Source organism: Choloepus didactylus, chromosome 17 (genome assembly GCF_015220235.1).
Source record: "Choloepus didactylus isolate mChoDid1 chromosome 17, mChoDid1.pri, whole genome shotgun sequence".
Taxonomy (NCBI): Eukaryota; Metazoa; Chordata; class Mammalia; order Pilosa; family Megalonychidae; genus Choloepus; species Choloepus didactylus.
In genome coordinates, this window is record NC_051323.1 from 60,049,925 (window position 1) to 60,069,740 (window position 19,816).

Here is a 19,816-nt window from a genome sequence, read left to right on the forward strand (position 1 = left end):
TATCACAATTGTTGAACACTAGGTTTCACTGAGTTATACAGTCCCAGTCTTTATCTTTCCTCTTTTATTCTGGTGTCCCACATGCTCCTATCCTTCCTCTTTCAACCATATTTACAGTTATCTTTGTTCAGTGTACTTACATTGTTGTGCTACCATCACCCAAAATTGTCTTCCAAACCTCTCACTCCTGTCTTTTCCTATCTATCTGTAGTGCTCCCTTTAGTATTTCCTGTAGAGCAGGTATCTTGTTCACAAACTCTCTCATTGTCTGTCAGACAATATTTTAAACTCTCCCTCATATTTGAAGGACAGTTTTGCCAGATAAAGGATTCTTGGTTGGCAGTTTTTCTCTTTCAGTATTTTAAATATATCACACCACTTTCTTCTTGCTTTCATGGTTTCTGCTGAGAAATTCACACATAGTCTTATTAAGTTTCCTTTAGGAACCATGTCACGATGGCAGCATCACCAGATTTCAGAAATTTGGGGCCATCTTCCAGCTTCTTACCAGAACGTTGATCAATCTTCTCCTTCAGCTCAGCAAACTTGCAAGCAATGTGAGCTGTGTGACTATCCAGCACAGGTGCATAGCCAGCACTGACTTGGCCTGGATGTTTCAGGACAATCACCTGAGTAGTGAAGCCAGCTGCTTCCGTTGGTGGATCATTTTTGCTGTCACCAGCCACATTGCCATGATGCACATCCTTTACAGACACGTTCTTGACACTGAAGCCCACACTGTCCCCAGGAAGAGCTTCACTCAGAGCTTCATGGTGCATCTCAACAGGCTTTACTTCAGTTGTAATGTTGACTGGAGCAAAGGTGACCAACATGCCCAGTTTGAGAATACCAGTCTTCACTCAGCCCACAGGGACAGTTCCAATACCACCAATTTTGTAGACATCCTGAAGAGGCAGACACAAGGGTTTGTCAGTTGGACAAGTGGGTGGCAGGATGCAACCCAGAGCTTCAAGCAGCATGGTTCCACTGGCATTGCTATCCTTATGAGTGACTTTCTATCCCTTGAATCAAGGCATGTTAGCACTTGGCTCCAGCATGTTGTCACCATTCCAACCAGAAATTGGCACAAATGCTACTGTGTCAGGGTTGTAGCCAATTTTCTTAATGTAGGTGCTGACTTCCTTAACAATTTCCTCATATCTCTTCTGGCTGTAGGGTGGCTCAGTGGAATCCATTTTGTCAACAGCAACAATTAGTTGTTTCACACCCAGTGTGTAAGCCAGAAGGGCATGCTCACGGGTCTGCCCATTCTTGGAGATACCAGCTTCAAATTCACCAACACCAGCAGCAACAATCAGGACAGCACAGTCAGCCTAAGATGTGCCTGTAATCATGTTTTTAATAAAGTCTCTGTGTCCTGGGGCATCAATGATGGTCATATAGTACTTTCTGTTCTCAAATTTCCACAGGGAGATATCAATGGTGATACCATGCTCATGTTCAGCTTTCAGTTTATCCAAGACTCAGGAATACTTGAAAGACCCCTTTCCCATCTCAGCAGCCTCCTTCTCAAATTTTTTGATGGTTCTTTTGTCAATTCCACCACATTTGTAGATCAGGTGGCCAGTCAAATGGTGGATTTTGCTCGAATCTACATGTCTGATAATGACAATGTTGATATGAGTCTTTTCCTTTCCCATTTTGGCTTAAGAATCAGCAATGGTTTTTCATGACACCTGTGTTCTGGTGGCAAACCCATTGTGAAATACAGCTCCATCCCTTTACTTTTAATCTTGCTGTGTTTTTACATTTATAGTTAGTTACTTGCAGACAACTGTTTTACTTTTCCAGCTGCTAAAACAAATACCATGCAATGGGTTGGCTTAAACAATGGGAATTTATTGGCTCATGGTTTTGAGGGTAGGAGAGATCCAAAATCCACATGTCAACAAGGTAAGGCTTTTTCCATGAAGTCTGTGGCATTCTGGGCAGGCTGCCTTTGATCTTCAGGGTTCCTTGGCTCTTCTGACACAAAGCAATGTCTTCTCCTTTCTTTTTCAGATCCCACTGACTTCCAGATTCTGGCAGCTCCCTATGGCTTCCTCTCTAGTGTCCAATTTCCTTTGCTTATAAAGACTTCAGTCATATTGGATTCAAACCCACCCTCACTTGGTTTGGGCACACCTTAACTGATTACTTCTTCAAACGTCCTATTTACAAATGGGTTCACACCATAGGACCACGGGTTGGAACTTAAACATGCCTTTTGTGGTGGACATGATTCAATACTCATTGAAAATGTATTTTTGGTTCTTTTTCTATCCACTCTCACAGTCTCTTTAAATTAGTGTATTTAGACATTTCACATTTAAAGTGATTGTTGATAGAGTTGGATTAATATCTTCCACGTTTGTCACTGTTTTCTATTCATTGCATTTGTTTTTAAATCTTCCCCCATTTTTCTACATTCTCTTGTTTTAATTGAGCTTTTTATATGATTCCATTTTCTCTTCTCTCTTAGTATATAAATTTTACTGCTTTAAAATATTTTTTTAGTGTTTGCTCCAGAGTTAGCATTACACATTAACAACTAATCTAAATTCATTTTCAAATAACACTATACTACTTCATGCGTACTTCAGGTACCTTATGAAGAATATTCCCAAATCCTCCCTCCATCCCTTATAACATTGCTCCCATTCATTACCCTTGTCCACATGCTACATCAACCCAAAATGTCATTGCTATTATTACTTTGAACAAAAAAGTATCTGTTAGATCATTTAGGAATGAGAAAAATAGAAGCTTTTATTTTACCTTTTATTTCTTCTCTGATACTCCTCCTTTTCTTGTAGAAAAGATTTTCTGAGCTATATTATTTTCCTTCTCTCTGAAGAATCTCTAACATTTCTTGCAAGGCAAGTCTGCTGTTAACAAATTCTCTCAATTTTGCTTGCTTGAGAAAGTTTTTTTTTTTTTTCCCTTGGCATTTAAAGAAGGTAGAAAATTCTAGGTTGTATTTTTCTTATTTTTTTTTCCTTTAAATATTTCACTCCAGTCTCCTCTTGCCTGCATGGTTTCTGAAGAGAAGTCCAATGTTTTCTTATTGTAGTTCCTCTACAGGTAAGGTGTTTTTTCCTTTGGCTTCTTTCATGGTTTTACTTGTCTTTGGTTTTCTGCAGTTTGAATACAATAGGCATACATATAGATATATTGGTGTTTATCCTACTTGGTGTTTTCTGAGCTTCCTGAGTCAGTGTTCTGGATTCTGCCACTAACTTTGGTAAATTCTCAGCCTTAATTACTTCACATATTTATTCTGTTCCTGTCTTTCTTCTCCTGGTATCCCTAAAATATATATTGTATTAGTTAGGGTTCTCCTTGGAAACAGAATCAATGAGAGATGTCTCTTATTATCAAATTGTAAAAGTGACTCACGCAACTGCGGGAGCGCACGAGTCCAAATTCTGCAGAGCCGTCAACAAGCTGTCAACTCCAAGGAAGACGTCCGACGAACTCCTCGGGAAACGAACCGACAACTTTGACGAACTCCTCAGGAAACGAACCGGCAACTTTGAAGAACTCCTCAGGAAACGAACCGGCAACTTTGACGAACTCCTCAAGAAACGAACTGGCAACTTTGACGACCTCCCCAGGAAAAGCTTCACTGAGCAGCTGAAGAAGAAGTGAAGGTTCTCTAACCGTCTGGCTTATAAGCCTCCAACTGATCACCTGGACCAAATCCAGCCAATTGCATTCTCTCACTGTGGAAGCACGCCCCTTGATGAGTCATCAGTCAGCTGCAGTCAATTGACTGATGATCCGACAAACCAACCAGCCTCAAATAGCCTCACAGGAATCGTCAGGCCAGTGCCCGCTTGACCAGACAGCTAGGCCACCTAGCCAAGTTGACACATGAACCCAACCATCACATATATACATACATATATATATATATATATATATATATATATATATATATATTTAAATATATATATATTTAAATATAAATAATATCTTTTGTAATCATCCCACAGTTTCTGGACACCCTGTTGTTGTCTGTTTTTTTTTTTAATAATTTGATTTTATTGAGATATATTCACATACCATGTAGTCATACAAAATGTACAATCAGTTGTTCACAGTATCACCATATAGTTGTGCATCCATTACCAAAATTAATTCTTGAACAATTTCATTACCGCACACACAAAAGTAATAAGAATAAAAATTAAAGTGAAGAAGAACTGTTAAAGTAAAAAAGAACACAGGGTGTTGTTTTCTTTTTCTCTCTTTTTGCCCCCGTTTTTCTACTCATCCATCCATACACTGGACAAAGGGAAGTGTGATCCACATGGCTTCCCCAATCACATTGTCACCCCTCATAAGCTACATTGTTATACAATCATCTTCAAGATTAAAGGGTTCTGGGTTGTAATTTGATAGTTCCAGGTATTTACTGCTAGCTGTTACAAGTCATCAGAACTTAAAAAGGGTTACCTACACAGTGCATAAGAGTGCCCACCAGAGTGATCTCTTGGCTCCTTTTGGAATCTCTCAGCCACTGAAACTTATTTCATTTCATTTCACATCCCCCTTTTGGTCAAGAAGCTGTTCTCCATCCCATGATGCCAGGTCTAGATTCCTCCCCTGGAGTCATATTCCACATTGCCAGGGAGATTTACACCCCTGGGTGTCAGATCCCATGTAGGGAAGAGGGCAGTGATTTCACCTGCCAAGTTGGCTTAGCTAGAGAGAGAGGGCCACATCTGAGCAACAAAGAGGCATTCAGGAGGAGACACTTAGGCACGATTATAAGCAGGCCTAGCCTCTCCTTGGCAGTAACATGATTGAGGTTCAGCCCATCAAACCACCAGTCCCCAATGTCTGTGAGCACATCAGCAACCATCGAGGTGGGGAAGCACAACACCCCTGCATTCTCCCCCAGCAATGTTCACATTAGTGATAGCATAGAGTATTTTTCTTTTTTTGCCTGGCTTATTTCACTCAGCATTATGTCTTCAAGGTTCAGCCAAATTGTCATAGGTTTCACAACATCGTTTCTTCTTACTGCTGCGTGGTATTCCATTGTGTGGATATATCACATTTTATTTATCCACTCATCTGCTGAAGAACATTTGGGTTGTTTCCATCTCTTGGCAATTGTGAATAATGCTGCTATGAACATTGGCATGCAGATTCCTGTTCGCATCACTACTTTCAGATCTTCTGGGTATATACCGAGAAGTGCAATGGCTGGATCGAAGGGTAATGCTATATTTAGTTTTCTAAGGAACTGCCAGACTGTCTTCCAGAGTGGCTGAAACATTATACAGTCCCACCAACAATGAATAAGAGTCCCAATTTCTCCATATCTTCTCCAGCATTTGTAGTTTCCTGTTTGTTTAATGGCAGCCATTCTAATTTCTGTGAGATGGTATCTCATTGTGGTCTTAATTTGCATCTCCTAATAGCTAGTGAAGCTGAACATTTTTTAAAGTGTTTCTTGCCCATTTGTATTTCTCCTTCAGAGAACTGTCTCTTTATACCATTTGCCCATTTTATAATTGGGTTATCTGTACTACTGTCATTGAATTGTAGGATTTCTTTATATAGGCAAGATATCAGTCTTTTGTTAGATACATGGTTTACAAAAATTTTTTCCCATTGAGTTGGCTGCCTCTTCACCTTTTTGACAAATTCCTTTGAGGTACAGAAACTTCTAAATTTGAGGAGTTCCCATTTATCTGTTTTTTCCTTTGTTGCTTGTGCTTTGGGTGTAAGGTCTAGGAACTGACCTCCTAATACAAGGTCTTGAAGATGTCTCCCTACATTATATCTAGGAGTTTTATTGTACTTTCTTTTATATTGAGGTCTCTGATCCACTTTGAGTTAATTTTTGTGTGGGGCATGAGGTAGGGGTCCTCTTTCATTCTTTTGGATATGGATATCCAACTCTCCCAGCCCCATTTGTTGAAAAGACTGTTATGTCCCAGTAGAATGACTTTGGTGGCCTTATCAAAGATCGGTCTGCCATAGATCTGGGGGTCTATCTCCAAATTCTAAATTCAATTTCATTGATCAATATATCTATATTTGTGCCAGTGCCATGTTGTTTTGACTACTGTGGCTTTATAATAAACTTCAGAGTCAGGGAGTGTAAGTCCTCCCACTTTGTTTTTCTTTTTTAGAGTGTTTTTAGCAATTAGAAGCATCTTCCCTTTCCAAATAAATTTGATAACTAGCTTTTCCAAGTCTGCAAGGTAGGTTGTTGGAAGTATGTTTGGGATTGCATTGAATCTGTAGACGACTTTGGGTAGAATTGACATCTTAATGACATTTAGCCTTCCTATCCATGAACATGGAATATTTTTCCATCTTTTAAGTTTCCTATTTCTTTTAATTGAGTTATGTAGTTTTCTATGTATGGGTCTTTTACATCTGGTTAAGTTTATTCCTAGGTACTTGATTTTTTTTAGTTGCTATTGAAAATGGTATCTTTTTCTTGAGTGTCTCTTCACTTTGTTCATTTCTAGCATATAGAAACATTACTGACTTATGTGCATTAATCTCGTATCCTGCTACTTTGCTAAATTTGTTTATTAGCTCCAGTAGCTGTATCATTGATTTCTCAGGGTTTTCTGGATATAAGATCATATCATCTGCAAATAATGACAGTTTTACTTCTTCCTTTCCAATTTGGATGCCTTTTATTTCTTTGTCTTGATGGATTGCCCTGGCTAGCACTTCTAGCACAATGTTGAATAACAGTGGTGAAAGCAGGCATCCTTGTCTCATTCCTGATCTTAGAGGGAAGGCTTTCAGTCTCTTGTCATTGAGTTCTATGCTGGCTGTGTGTTTTTTATATATGCTCTTTATCATACTGAGGAAGTTTCCTTCAATTCCTACTTTTTGAAGTGCTTTACCAAAAAGGGATGTTGGATTTTGTTGAATGCTTTTTCACCATCTATTGAGATGATCATTTGATTTTTCTCTTTGATTTGTTAATGCGTTGTAATCCATTGATTGATTTTCTTATGTCGAACCATCCTTGCATGCCTGGAATGAACCCCACTTGGTCATGGTGTATGATTTTTTTAATATGTCTTTGGATTCGATTTGCAAGTATTTTGTTGAGAATTTTTGTATCTGTATTCATTAGGGAGATTGGCCTGTGGTTTTCCTTTTTTTGTGGCATCTTTGCCTGGTTTTGGTATTAGATTGATGTTAACTTCATAAAATGTGTTAGATAGTGTTCCATTTTCTTCAATGTTTTGAAAGAGTTTAAGTAAGATTGGTGTCAGTTCTTTTTGGAAAGTTTGGTAGAGTTCCCCTGTGAAGCCATAAGACCCTGGGCATTTATTTGTGGGAAGTTTGTTGATGACCGATTGGATCTCTTTGCTTGTGACTGGTTGGTTGAGGTCTTTTATTTCTTCTCTGGTCAGTCTAGGTTGTCCATATGTTTTCAGGAAATTGTCCATTTCCTCTACATTACCCAGTTTGTTGGCATACAGTTATTCATAGTATCCTCTTAAAATTTTTAAAATTTCTCCAGGATCCTCAGTAATGTCACCTTTCTCACCTTTCTCATTCATTATTTTGTTTATATGGGTCTTCTCTCTTTTGTCAGTCTAGCTAGGGGCTTGTCAATCTTGTTGATCTTCTCAAAGAACCAACTTTTGGTGTTATTTATTCTCTTATTGTTTTTTTTTTTCCTCTATGTCATTTATTTCTGCTTTAATCCTTGTTGTTTCTTTTCTTCTACTTTGTTTAGGATTACTTTGCTGTTCATTTTCTAGCTTCTTCAGTTGATCCATTAGTTCTTTGATTTTAGCTCTTTCTTCCTTTTTGATGTATGTGTTTAGTGCTATAAACTTCCCCCTCACTACCACTTTTGCTGCATCCCATAGGTTTTGATATGTTGTGTTCTCATTTTCATTCATTTCTATATATTTAGCAATTTCTCTTGCTATTTATTCTTTAACCCACTGATTGTTTAGGAGTGTGTTGTTTAACCTCCAGATATTTGTGAATTTTCTAAGTCTCTGATGGTTATTGACTTCTAATTGTATTCCATTGTGGTCAGAGAATGTGCTTTGAATAATTTCATTTTTTTTTAATTTATTGAGGCTTGTTTTATAGCCCAGCATATGGTCTATTCTGTAGAAAGTTCTGTGGGCACTAGAAAAGTACGTGTAAACTGGTGATTTGGGATGTAATGTTCTATATATGTCTGTTAAATCAAATTCATTTATCAGATACTTTAGGTTTTCAATTTCCTTATTGGTCTTCTGTTTGACTGATCTTTCTATAGGAGAGAGTGATGTGTTGAAATCTCCCAGTTATTGTGGAAACATCAATTGCTTCCTTTAGTTTTGCCAGTGTTTGTCTCATGTATTTTGTGGTACCTTGATTGGGTGCATAAACATTTATGATTATTTCTTCTTGTGGAATTGCCCCTTTTATTACTATGTAGTGGTCTTCCTTGTCTCTCATAACATCCTTGCATTTAAAGTCTATTTTATCTGAGATTAATATTGCTACTGCTGCTTTCTTTTGGCTATAACTTGCATGAATTATTTTGTTCCATCATTTCACTTTCAATTTCTTTGTGTCTCTGTGTCTAAGATGAGTCTCTTGTATGCAACATGTTGATGGCGGATTTTTTTTTTTTTTATCCATTCTGCCAATCTATATCTTTTAATTGGGGAGTTTAATCCATTTACATTCAACATTATTACTGTGAAGGCATTTACTGAATCAGCCATCGTATCTTTTGGTTTATGTTTGTCAGATATATTTTTACCCCCTCTCACTTATTGTGCTTTAATGAACCAATACTGCATCTCTTTAGTACTGAACCTTTCTCCATACCTCTCTCTCCTTTCTTTGTTTCTCTGTCAGTAGGGCTCCTTTTAGTATCTCAAGTATGGCAGTTCTCTTGTTAGCGAAATCTCTCAGCATTTGTTTCTCTGTGAAAAATTTAAGCTTTCTCTCAAATTTGAAGGAGAGCTTTGCTGGATAAAGAATTCTTGGTTGGCAATTTTTCTCTCTCAGAACTTTAAATATGTCATGCCACTGCCTTCTCATCTGCATGGTGGCCGCTGAGTAGTCACTACTTAGTCTTATGCTCTTTTTATTGTATATGGTGAATTGATTTTCTCTTGCTGCTTTCAGAACTTGCTCCTTCTCTTCAATATTTGACAATCTGATCATAATATGTCTCAGAGTTGGTTTATTTGGATTTATTCTATTTGGAGTTTACTGGGCATTTATGATTTGTGTATTTATGTTGTGTAGAAGGTTTGGGAAGTTTTCCCCAACAATTTCTTTGAATACTTTTCCTAGACCTTTACCGTTCTCTTCTCCTTCTGGAACACCAATGAGTCTTATATTTGGACGTTTTACATTATCTATCATCCCTGAGATCCATTTTGATTTTTTTGATTTTTTTCCCCATTCTTTCCTATGTTCTTTCATTTTCCATTTTTCATCCTCCAGGTTGCTGATTCATTGTTCAGCTTCCTCTAGTCTTGTACTATGAGTATCCAGAATCTTTTTAATTTGGTTGACAGTTTCTTTTATTTCCATAAGATCATCTATTTTTTTATTTACTCTTGCAATTTCTTCTTTATGCTCTTCTAGGATCTTCTTCATGTCCTTTATATCCTGTGCTATGATCTTGTTGTTTGTCTTTAGTTCTTTGATTAATTGCCCAAGTACTGCATCTTTCTGATCTTTTGATTTGGGTGTTTGGGTTTGGGTTATCCATATCATCTGTTTTTTTCATATGCTTTAAAATTTTCTGTTGCTTTTGGCCTCTTGGCATTTGCTTAACTTAATAGGGTTCTTTTAGGATATGTAGGCTAATTCAAAGACTAATCTCTGATTTGTCAAATCTACAGCTTGGTGGCATACACTTTCTCTAACTAACCAGCAGGGGGCGTCTGCGCCCCATCTATTCCCCTCAAGCCAGTTCTCCCCAACTTTGTCTTTGTAGTGTGTGGGGTCTGATTCTTGTGGGGGTCCAACTGGTGCACCAAGTTTGTGTGTGTTTTTGGTGCTGTCCACTCTGAATGTGGGGCCTGTGTCTCAGTGGTTAGTGAGGAGGGTGGCTTTAGTAATCATCCTCCCAAGTGTTCCTGGAGATTTAAGGCTGTTGCAAGGGTCTAAACCTTCAGTTCAGTCTCACCACAGATTGTCTCTGCCACTGATCCACAAGTCCTTGTTTTGGCGAATGGTCCCTGGGATTTCTGATGGGTCCCTCTTTCAAGCCATGCCCTCGTAGGGCCTCTGCTGAGGGAAGGCTGTGCTATGTCACAAGTGCACACAGTCCCTCAAGGGAAGTTCTGGGCTGCTGGGCCATGTAGGGGCGTTCCCAGCCTGCTGAAAAGATGGCTGTATGGGGGATGTTAATTTCCCTTATTGCACAGCTCTGCCTTCCTAGCTCTGGGACAATTAGCTGTGAGTGTGCGAAAGGCTATTGTCCACACATGATATTGTGGCATGTGCGCATGTTGCTGGAAACACTTCCCGTTGCACTGGGTTTTTTGGTGTGGCTCTCGGCTGTGGCTCTTGGCTGTGGCACTGGTGCCGGGCAGGAGCACTCCCAGCCTGCTGGGAAGATGTCTGTAAGGGGCATGGTTTTTTCCCCTTTTGGCTAACCTCTGCCTACCCCACTCTGAGACAATTAGCAGCGGGTGCACGAAAGTTTATCATCCACACCAGATATTAAGGCGTACTCACAAGTTGTAGAGATGCCTTTCTTGCCATGCTTCACTGTACAGTTCTTGCTGCCATATTCACAGCTGCTTTTGGGTTTTTAAAACAGAAGTAGTCTGACTCCAAACGCCAACCCACAGTTTCCCCACACTACACTGTGGCTGCCAGATATTCAGCAGGCCCTCTCAGTCATTTCAGAACGCAGACTCCAGGTTTCACCAAGTGCACGGTCCCTGTGGATTTAGCAGAGCTTGTCCAGCTGTGTCTGTTTCTTTTTCCCATTCTTTTTCTCTTTGGATTTCAGGATTTTAGACATCCATTTCTAACTGTACAGACTTTGGAGCTAAGGATATTTTCAGACTATGATTCTTGTTCTGGAATCTTGTTTCAGGAATCTATGTCCTATTTTAGTTCTTTAAATAATGGAGTTGTTGATTTTCAAGGAGTGGTACAAATGCTATATTTAATTTGCTAATCTGATTTTCAGGTTTTAAGTATTTATTAAGAGGGATAGTATCTTTAAACTAGGCAGCTTTAATTATGATATTCACTTAAGGTATTGTAAACATAAGCAGGACATCCATGGTTTTCTTTTCATATAATTTTTTTCTTATTTTCAAATTAATAAATACTTCCTGGAGAGCAAAGAAAAGATAAAGCACCCTACTATATTACCATTGAGGTAACCACTGCTAATATCTTGGTTTAAATCCTTCTAATATGTTTTCTAAGAATACTTACACATTTCATATCAAAATATTATTTCATATATACTGTTTTATAACACTAACATTGTCCAGTTTCACCATATATTTTTCTACATTTTTAATACTGCCCTTTTTTCATTTAATGGATATATCATAATTTACTAAAACCAACTCCTTACTTTTAGACATTTGGTTTCTTTCCAGATTTTCATAATTATCAACAACACTGATGAAAAACCATGTAGCTGGACCTTTGTACATATTCCCAAATATTTCCTTAGGAAAGTTTATTTAAGGAAGAATAACTGGGGTCAAAGAGGATGCAAATGTCTAGTGTTTTCAAATACATTTTGTTAACTTCTTTTGCTACTTAAGCTTTTGGTGTAAAGTCTAAGAAACCATTGCCTGATACAAAATCCTGAAGATGCTTCCCTATGTTCTCTTCTGTGAGTTTTATATTTTAGTTCTTATATTTAGTTCTTTTATCCATTTTGAGTTAATTTTTGTATATGGTATGAGGTAGGTGTATAACTTCATTCTTCTGCATGTGGATATCTAGTTTTCCCATTTGTTGAAAAGATTGTTGTTTCCCAACTGAGTGGACTTGGACTTTTTGTCAAATATCAATTGGCCATAGTTGTAAGGGTTTATTTCTGTGTTCTCAATCCTATTCCATTGATCAATATGTCTGTTCTTGTGCAGCTACACTGTTTTCACTGAACTATGCTGTTTGATTACTTTCGCTTTGTGATAAGTTTGAAAATCGGGGAGTATGAGTCCTCCATTGTTGGTCTTCTTTTCAAAGAGGGTTTTCGCTATTCAGTGTCCCTAGCCTTCTACATGAATTTGATGACTGGTATTTCCATTTCTGCAAGGAAGTCTGTTGGAATTTTAAATTGGGATCTTGTTGACTCTATAAAACATTTTGTATAGAATTGACATCTTAACAATATTTAGTCTTCTAGTCCATGAACACAGAATATCTTTCCACTTATTTAGGTCTTCTTTGGTTTCTTTCATTAATGATTTGTAGTTTTCCATGTACAAGTCTTTTACACCTTGCTTAAATTTATTTCTAGATATTTTATTCTTTTAGTTGCTATTTCCCCTAAATTTTTGTTTAAATATTTGGGAATTTCCAAAATTATGATACCCACATCCCCAAGGTAGAAGCCAGAAACCTCTTCCTTGAAGTCAGCATGCCAACATTCCCAGGGTTCTGCCAGGTGGAAGCCAGCATGAAACGCAATTTGTAACCAAGATGGTGCCAATGTAGAATTCATGTTGTTTAGGGTGGAAGAGGGACAACCAGCTCTTGGGTGCAGTGGCACAGTTGCTCAGGCTATAGTGTCTTAAAGAGCCTGTGCCCAATAATGGTGACAGTAGGTTTCCAAATGAGCAATCTAATAGTATAATTTGGACCTAATTATTGCTGTAGTGACTCCAGATCTCTTTGTCTGGAACTTCCTGAAAATTTTGTGAGCTATCTGATATCTTTGATAAATTTCTTTTCTTTGTAAACTCTCTGGAAGGGGTTCTGTTGTTTGCACCCAAGAACTCTGCTTCATATAATACCTACAGAGAGAGCAGTGCATTAAGTATTGCTTTAACAATTGATTGGCATCAGTTCTTTAGGTTAATATTTGCTTCATGTGGGAAGGTGAATTAGCTCTAAGGTCTCTCTCAAATTTATGATTATATGAATAAAAGTGGTACAGGGATGGAAGTAGGAAACTGGGTAAGTAAATTTGATGTGTGTTATAAATTGTCTAGTGTGTTTTGATTACTGTGTTATTATTGTGTTTGATTAGTGTGTTGCAATTACTTTGTAATGCCCTTGGCATTTCCACTGTGCCACACTCTCAGGGTAATAAGGCATTAGGATAGTCTGGGAGGAAGAGCAGGGAACAAGGGATAGAGTTCTTGCAACCTATTCAGAATCCAGAAATTTCTAGTTAATTTTCTATTCTAAATGTACTGAAAATGTATGTCTGCAAATCCATGTACAAAGGGAGGAACTGGTGAGGCAGCACGGAGGATGAACTTGAATAATAGTGGACATAATTTTTCTCATTTTGCCATGACATATCTACATTTCTACATTTTCTCTTTATCCAATAGTCCATCATTTGTTATTATAAAAGTAATGGATGTTTGTTATAGAAAATTGGAATATACAGATAAGCAAAAGAAGAAAACTTAAAATTACCCATAATTTAACCCCCCAAGAATAAGCAAAATACAAGCACCGTATCTTCGCAATTTTTCTCTATGTACATACATTTACATATATGTCTCATTAAAGTTTTAAAAGCCAGCTGATAAGCACAACTCTTTATCTCACTCCAGAGAAGCCTCACTAAAAATTTGGGAAACACTGCTGTCACTCCTAAAAAAACCCAGAATGTTGAAATTTATTTAGAGGAAATGTAGATATGCCTTTGTGCCACACATGTTAATGTCATAATGCTCTTTAAAAAAAAACAACAGTTTTATTGAGATATATTCACATACCCTACAACCATCCACAGTGTACAATCAACTATTCATGGTACCATCATATAGTTGTGCAGTCATCACCAGAATCAACTTTTGAACATTTTTCTTACTCCAAAAAATAATAATAAAAATAAAAGTAAAAAAGAACACCCAAAACATTCCACCCCCCATCCCACCCTGTTTTTCATTTAGTTATGTCCCTGTTTTTCTACTCATCTGTCCATACACTGGACAAAGGGAATGTGAGCCACAAGGTTTTTACAATCATATGGTCACACCATGTAAGCTACATAGTTATACAATCATCTTCAAGAATCAAGGCTACTGCATTGCAATTTGACAGTTTCAAGTATTTCCTTCTAGCTATTCCAATACTCTAAAAACTAAAATAGAATATCTGTATAGCACATAAGAATGCCCTCCAGAGTGACCTCTCAACTCCATTTGAAATCTCTCAGCCACTGAAACTATGTTTTGTTTCATTTCACTTCCCCCTTTCAGTCAAGATTTTCTCAGTGCCACAATGCTATGTCCAGGTTCACTCCCAGGAGTAATGTCCCACGTAGCCAGATTTATACCCCTGGGAGTCAAGTCCCACACAGTGGGGAGGGCAATGAGTTCACCTGTGGCACAGGCTTAGAGAGAGAGGGCCACATCTGAGCAACAAAGAGTTTCTCTGGGGGAGACTCTTTTTTTTTTTTTTTTTTTTTTTCCCCTTTTTTTTCCTTTTTTTTTTTCTTTTTTAATCTTCATTCCATTGAGACACACTCACACACCACGCAGCCACACAAAACAAACCGCACTCTCGACCGTCCACAGCACCACCACACAGCGGCACACCCACCACCCAAATCAATCCCCGGCACCCCCACCAGCACACACACAAAAACAACAAGAATAACAACTAGAGTGAAAAAGAGCAACCGAAGCAAAAAAGAACACTGGGCACCCCCTCCTCCACCCATCCATCCACAAACCAGACAAAGCGGAGCGCGGTCCCCACGGCCCCCCCCAATCCCACCGTCACCCCCCATAAGCCACACCTTCACACAACTGTCTTCGAGATTCACGGGCTCCGGGCCGCAGCCTGACAGCCCCAGGCATCCACCACCAGCCACCCCAACCCTCCAGAACCCAAAAAGGGCCATCCAAAGCGCGCACAAGAGTGCCCACCAGAGCGACCCCCCCGGCCCCCCCCGGAATCTCTCCGCCACTGAAGCCCACCTCACCCCCCTCCACGTCCCACCCCCCCCCCTCCCCCCGGCCAAGAAGACGCCCCCCGCCCCACGACGCCAGGCCCACACCCCGCCCCGGGAGTCGCACTCCACGCCGCCAGGGAGATTCACTCCCCCGGGCGCCCGATCCCACCCCTCAAGTTGGCCTAGCCAGAGAGACAGGGCCACAGCTGAGCAACAAAGAGTTTCTCTGGGGGAGCCTCTTAAGCACAATTAGAAGTAGTTCCAGCCTCTCCTTTGCAGCAACAAGCTTCACAAGGGCACACCCCAAGATCAATGACATCCTACCAAACTGTCAGTCCTCAATGTTTGCAAGAACACCAGATGGGGAAGTCCAACATTTCTGCATTCTTCCCCAGTTCCCCAGGGTTCCCTGCAAATATATCTTCATTCTCTGCCCAAATTACTTTGGGATGTATCAGGATTTCACACTAACCTGTACAAACCAGTCTCACTTCCTATTCACAGCTATGTAATTATGGTGTTTGAATAAACTCAATGTACAAGTTAAATTATTTAGTGTGCTACAAAAGATATAGGTACTGCACCAAATAAACATCTCTTCCCTTGGTCTCACACAGAAGTTGAAGTTTTAGCACACAGTCAATATCTCCCTTTACCCTTTGGTCTGATTTGCCTTAGACCTAACAAGATCTGCTTCATTCATATCTGTAATTGAGGTCTGAACCCTTTTCAGCTTTTCTAACAGTTGCTGTATGAGGTAATACTGTCATTCATAGCTGCCAAGTTCTAGCTCTGAATTTCAGGTGTCACGCAGATACCCAAAGTTTCTCTGGGTAACCCTGCCCTTCCAAATAAATTTGGTTATTGGTTTTTCTATTTCTGCAAAGTCAGTTGTTGGGATTTTAATTGGTATTGCATTGAATCTATAAATCATTCTAGGTAAAATTGACATCTTAACTATAATCTTCCAATCCATGAACACAGTATGTTCTTTCATTTTTTTTAGGTCCTGTTTGATTTCTTCATAATGCTCTTTTTGAAATAAGAAGTTACATAATACTAGTCCCTGGTAGTATGTGCAAACAGAGGAAAGATTGCAAAAGAATGTAATTCGCGAGAGAAGTTCAGGGAAATCCCAGTGCTGAGTTTCAGTTGGCTTCCTGGAGTTTGTGACAACAAATGTTGAATGTGTGTGTTCCAGTGTGAGCCTGTAGCTCTTTGTGTTCAGAAGGATGCCCCAGTGCGTCATCAGTGGAGTGAACTGATATATTGATTCATTTGCTCTGTGCCAACCATGCCCAGACCCTGGTGACCGAGAGGACACATTTGCTTGAAGTGTTCTGGGATTCAAGAAGCAGATGGTAAGCATGACCTTGACTGTGGTAGCAATATGCTTTAACTAACCAAACTGGTTCATTTCATTTCTTTTTCTGTGTGTGTGTGTGTGTGTGTGTGTGTGTGTGTGTGTGTGTAGTTAATCATAAAAATTAATACATATCAAATGTTCAAAGCATTTTGTTTCATTTTAAACTTTGGAGTGAATAAATGAACAGCAATCGTATTCATATGTTGTGAATAAACAGGACACAAATGAATAATTCCTTTGATGAGGTGAATTTCTAGGTCTTGCATCTTTACACCTCAAATCCCACTTTTTCCCCCATGCTAATTCTGCCAACAGTCACCTTCTCTTTCTGAACTGGTGGTACTTGCATTCAAACCACTCTTACTATGCTCTGAAAAAAAAAATAACAACTGGTCAGTGTTTCCCCTTCTCTTACACTCCCCTGATACAGAATAGAGAAAACTCATATTTACAGGAACACCAAGCCTCACTGTGAAATGGAAAGCAATTTAAACAACACCTTTTTTAAAAACTGTCTTTGCTCCTCCGAGAAGAGGGAAACTAGATTGCTTAGCCAGGTACTGTGCAGAGAGAGAATGATGTTTAAGTGGATCTTGGAGCCAGATATTAAAATTTTGGCTTAAATTCATTTAATGCTTATTTGTCTCTGGTTGGTATAAAAGCCTGAACACTGAAGAATGTGTATTTGTGGGGCTGACTGGATTTACTGCAGGGAAACCTCTAGGGGTGGTTAGCCTGGTTTGCCATGGCTTCATCAGGTTCCTCTCATTTAACGTTTAAACAGACCTTAGGTCAGAGGGATGCATTTGTGTTTACTGTGAGACAAAGTGAGGGAAAATACTTTGAAAATCCTTTTTGGCTTTACAGAAAGGAAACTCATTCTTGTTGCTAAAACTGGTAGAATCACAGAAGGTCAGAGCTGGAAGGAACTGGGAAGACTACTTAGTCCATTCAACCCCCCGAATTACAAATGAGGAACCTGATGTCCGGAGACCGAAGGGAAGGAAACCACTGTTTTCAGTGTGTCTATGGTGCAACAGGATTTTTACATGCCTTATGTTAGTTAATCTTTTCAAACCTGGTTTAGAGAGGTGGAAAATGTGGCTGAGAAGTTAAATGACTTAGCAAGTTCACACAGGTAATTATTTACAGAACTAGCATAGAATTCGGGTTTTCTGTCACTTAGTTTAGTGCTTTTGCCACCTCAGCACACTTCTATAATACTACTGTTATTAATAATATGTGAGATTACTGGTGTCTACTGGAGATTTAAGCACCTTCTATTCTAGAGCCTTTTTACTAGAAAGGAAGACAACTAAACACCCACTGATAATGTCTGCCTTCACATTTAATCTTCACAACATTCCTAAGAAGTAGGTATTATTCTTGTCAGTGCTCCAGATAAAGGAAGCAAGACTCAGAAAGGTTAAATAACTTGTCCAGGATCATTCATCTAATTAGCTGCAGAGTGAGGATTTGAGTTCAGGTCTGCAGTGTCAAAACCCACATATGTTTTCTGCTTCTATGAGCTGCCTCTCTGCTCTCAATTATAACCTTCCCCATTTTTCACCCCTAAGCTGTAAGATGACTCCATAGATGAGGTTACATAGGCCCCCAGGAACATCAGTTCTCTGAGGAGCTCAAGTAACCATGTTTAAGAAAATTCCCTTTGTTTAGAATCCATTCTAAATATTGTTTTCTAAGTGCAAATATAGGAAAAGGCCATTTACTCTATTCAATTATTCACTGAACAGCTGGCTGTCGGGGACAGAGCCATGACCACGATCCAGGACCCAAGATGGCCACAGTCCTGACCTTTCTGCCGATGAGTAACTGAGAGTGGGCCACACGAGCTCCAGTTTATGAGGTGATTTTATTCTTGAAAGCAACTGCTAACTAGTTAATTGGCTCTGATTTGGTTACCTCTTCTGGTCACAGATTTTCTCTCTGTGGATAGGGAGAATGTAAATTTTTAGCATCTTCAAATCAGCTGAGATTCTACTGCCTAATGATCCATGCAGCAATTTTAATTTATTATTTTGGCTAACAAAGTGACTAGATGGCTGTCTGTGGGGCCAGTTTATTCTACTTACATGTGAATATAGGGAACTTCTTGGTTCCTTCCCCTATCGTCTTCCTCCTTTTAATGTTCTTATTTAAACTCTGACCCAGTCAGCAAAGTCTTATTACTCCAGACTCATCTCTTTTGAGGGTTAGAACTGGAGGGAAGACACAACAGTAGTTCCCATTTACTAAGTCCTTTCTGTGTGCCAGTCACTACCCCTTGATCAAGTGTAGAGCTGGAATTTGAACTCAGTCCTGACACCAAACCAAAGGCCCTTGTGCATGCCCCTGCCCTGCCCCCATCCTCTTTTTTCCCATGGCTTCTTCCCCATGCTGCTTCCTCTCTGCCTAGAAATGGCCTTTGTTCTTTACTGCCTGGAGAATCTTGCTTTCCTTCAAGTACAACTCCAAAGTCACATCTGGTTGCCACAGAACAATAACTTTCAAACTTTTATTGACCTCGACCCACAGTAAGAACTACATTTTACATCACTACCCAGAGCCAGAAGACATAAATAATTGAAAAAAACTTTCGTGGAAAAAACAAAAACACCATCATAGTACATTCTGATAGTTTCACTTCTATTTCATTTTTTTAAAAAAATGCTGATTGTGATTCACTTAAACAGATAGAATGGCCAACTAATGAGTTGAAGGCCCCAGTTCAAAACACTCTGCCCTGGGAGACACACTTTCTTTCATTGACTTTTCCTGCTTCTCTGTCAGCTCTGAAAGCTTTGGTTCCTGCAGCACCTCACTTAGATGCTCTAGCTCTTTGGTGCATAGGAAGACTTATTCTGAACACAGTCCCTGAGCCATCTCAAATGGACACTCCATTTTGGTCTCATTTATTTATCCAGTGATGAAAAGTCTGGCCCTAAGAGTGTGACTATTTGAGTCTTGGCAGGGTGTATCCTTTGTATTTGACACCAGAATAAATCACTTTCAACACCCCTCTCCTCAGTACAACAACATTATTTTCAGCAATACATGTAGTGAAATTGACAGTAATGGCCAATTACTTATGTCTCATGGCTCTGGAGAAGCTCCCAATAAGAAAACATTCAAAGATCTGAATCAAGATGGCAGAGTGGTGAGGTGTGGGTTTTAGTTACTCCTCCAGGGCAGTAGGTAGAAAGCCAGGAACCTCGTGGACTGGACACCGCAGAGCAATCTGACTCAGGACATACTTCATACAATACTCACGAACTGTGAGACAGATGAGATCAGCGAAATCTGTAAGTTCTTGTAGCCGGGGACCCATGCCCCTCCCTGCCAGGCTCAGTCTTGTGGGAGGA

The 19,816-nt window shown here is 39.3% G+C and overlaps 1 protein-coding gene and 1 pseudogene across 5 annotated transcripts in view; one reads left to right on the forward strand and one right to left on the reverse strand.

Annotated features, from left to right (window-relative positions):
• Positions 1-428: 428 nt before the first annotated feature.
• LOC119512119 lies at positions 429-1,687 on the reverse strand (annotated as a pseudogene).
• Positions 1,688-16,229: 14,542 nt separating this feature from the next.
• NLRC4 (NLR family CARD domain containing 4) overlaps positions 16,230-19,816 on the forward strand; it is a 64,120-nt gene continuing 60,533 nt past the window's right edge. For 4 of the 5 annotated variants that reach the window (XM_037807519.1, XM_037807520.1, XM_037807521.1 and 1 more), the window contains exons 1-2: positions 16,230-16,449; positions 18,209-18,321. The gene's annotated coding sequence lies outside the window, so the exon portion shown is untranslated. The remainder of the gene's footprint in view (positions 16,450-18,208; positions 18,322-19,816) is intronic. The other variant, XM_037807523.1, reaches the window with a different exon arrangement.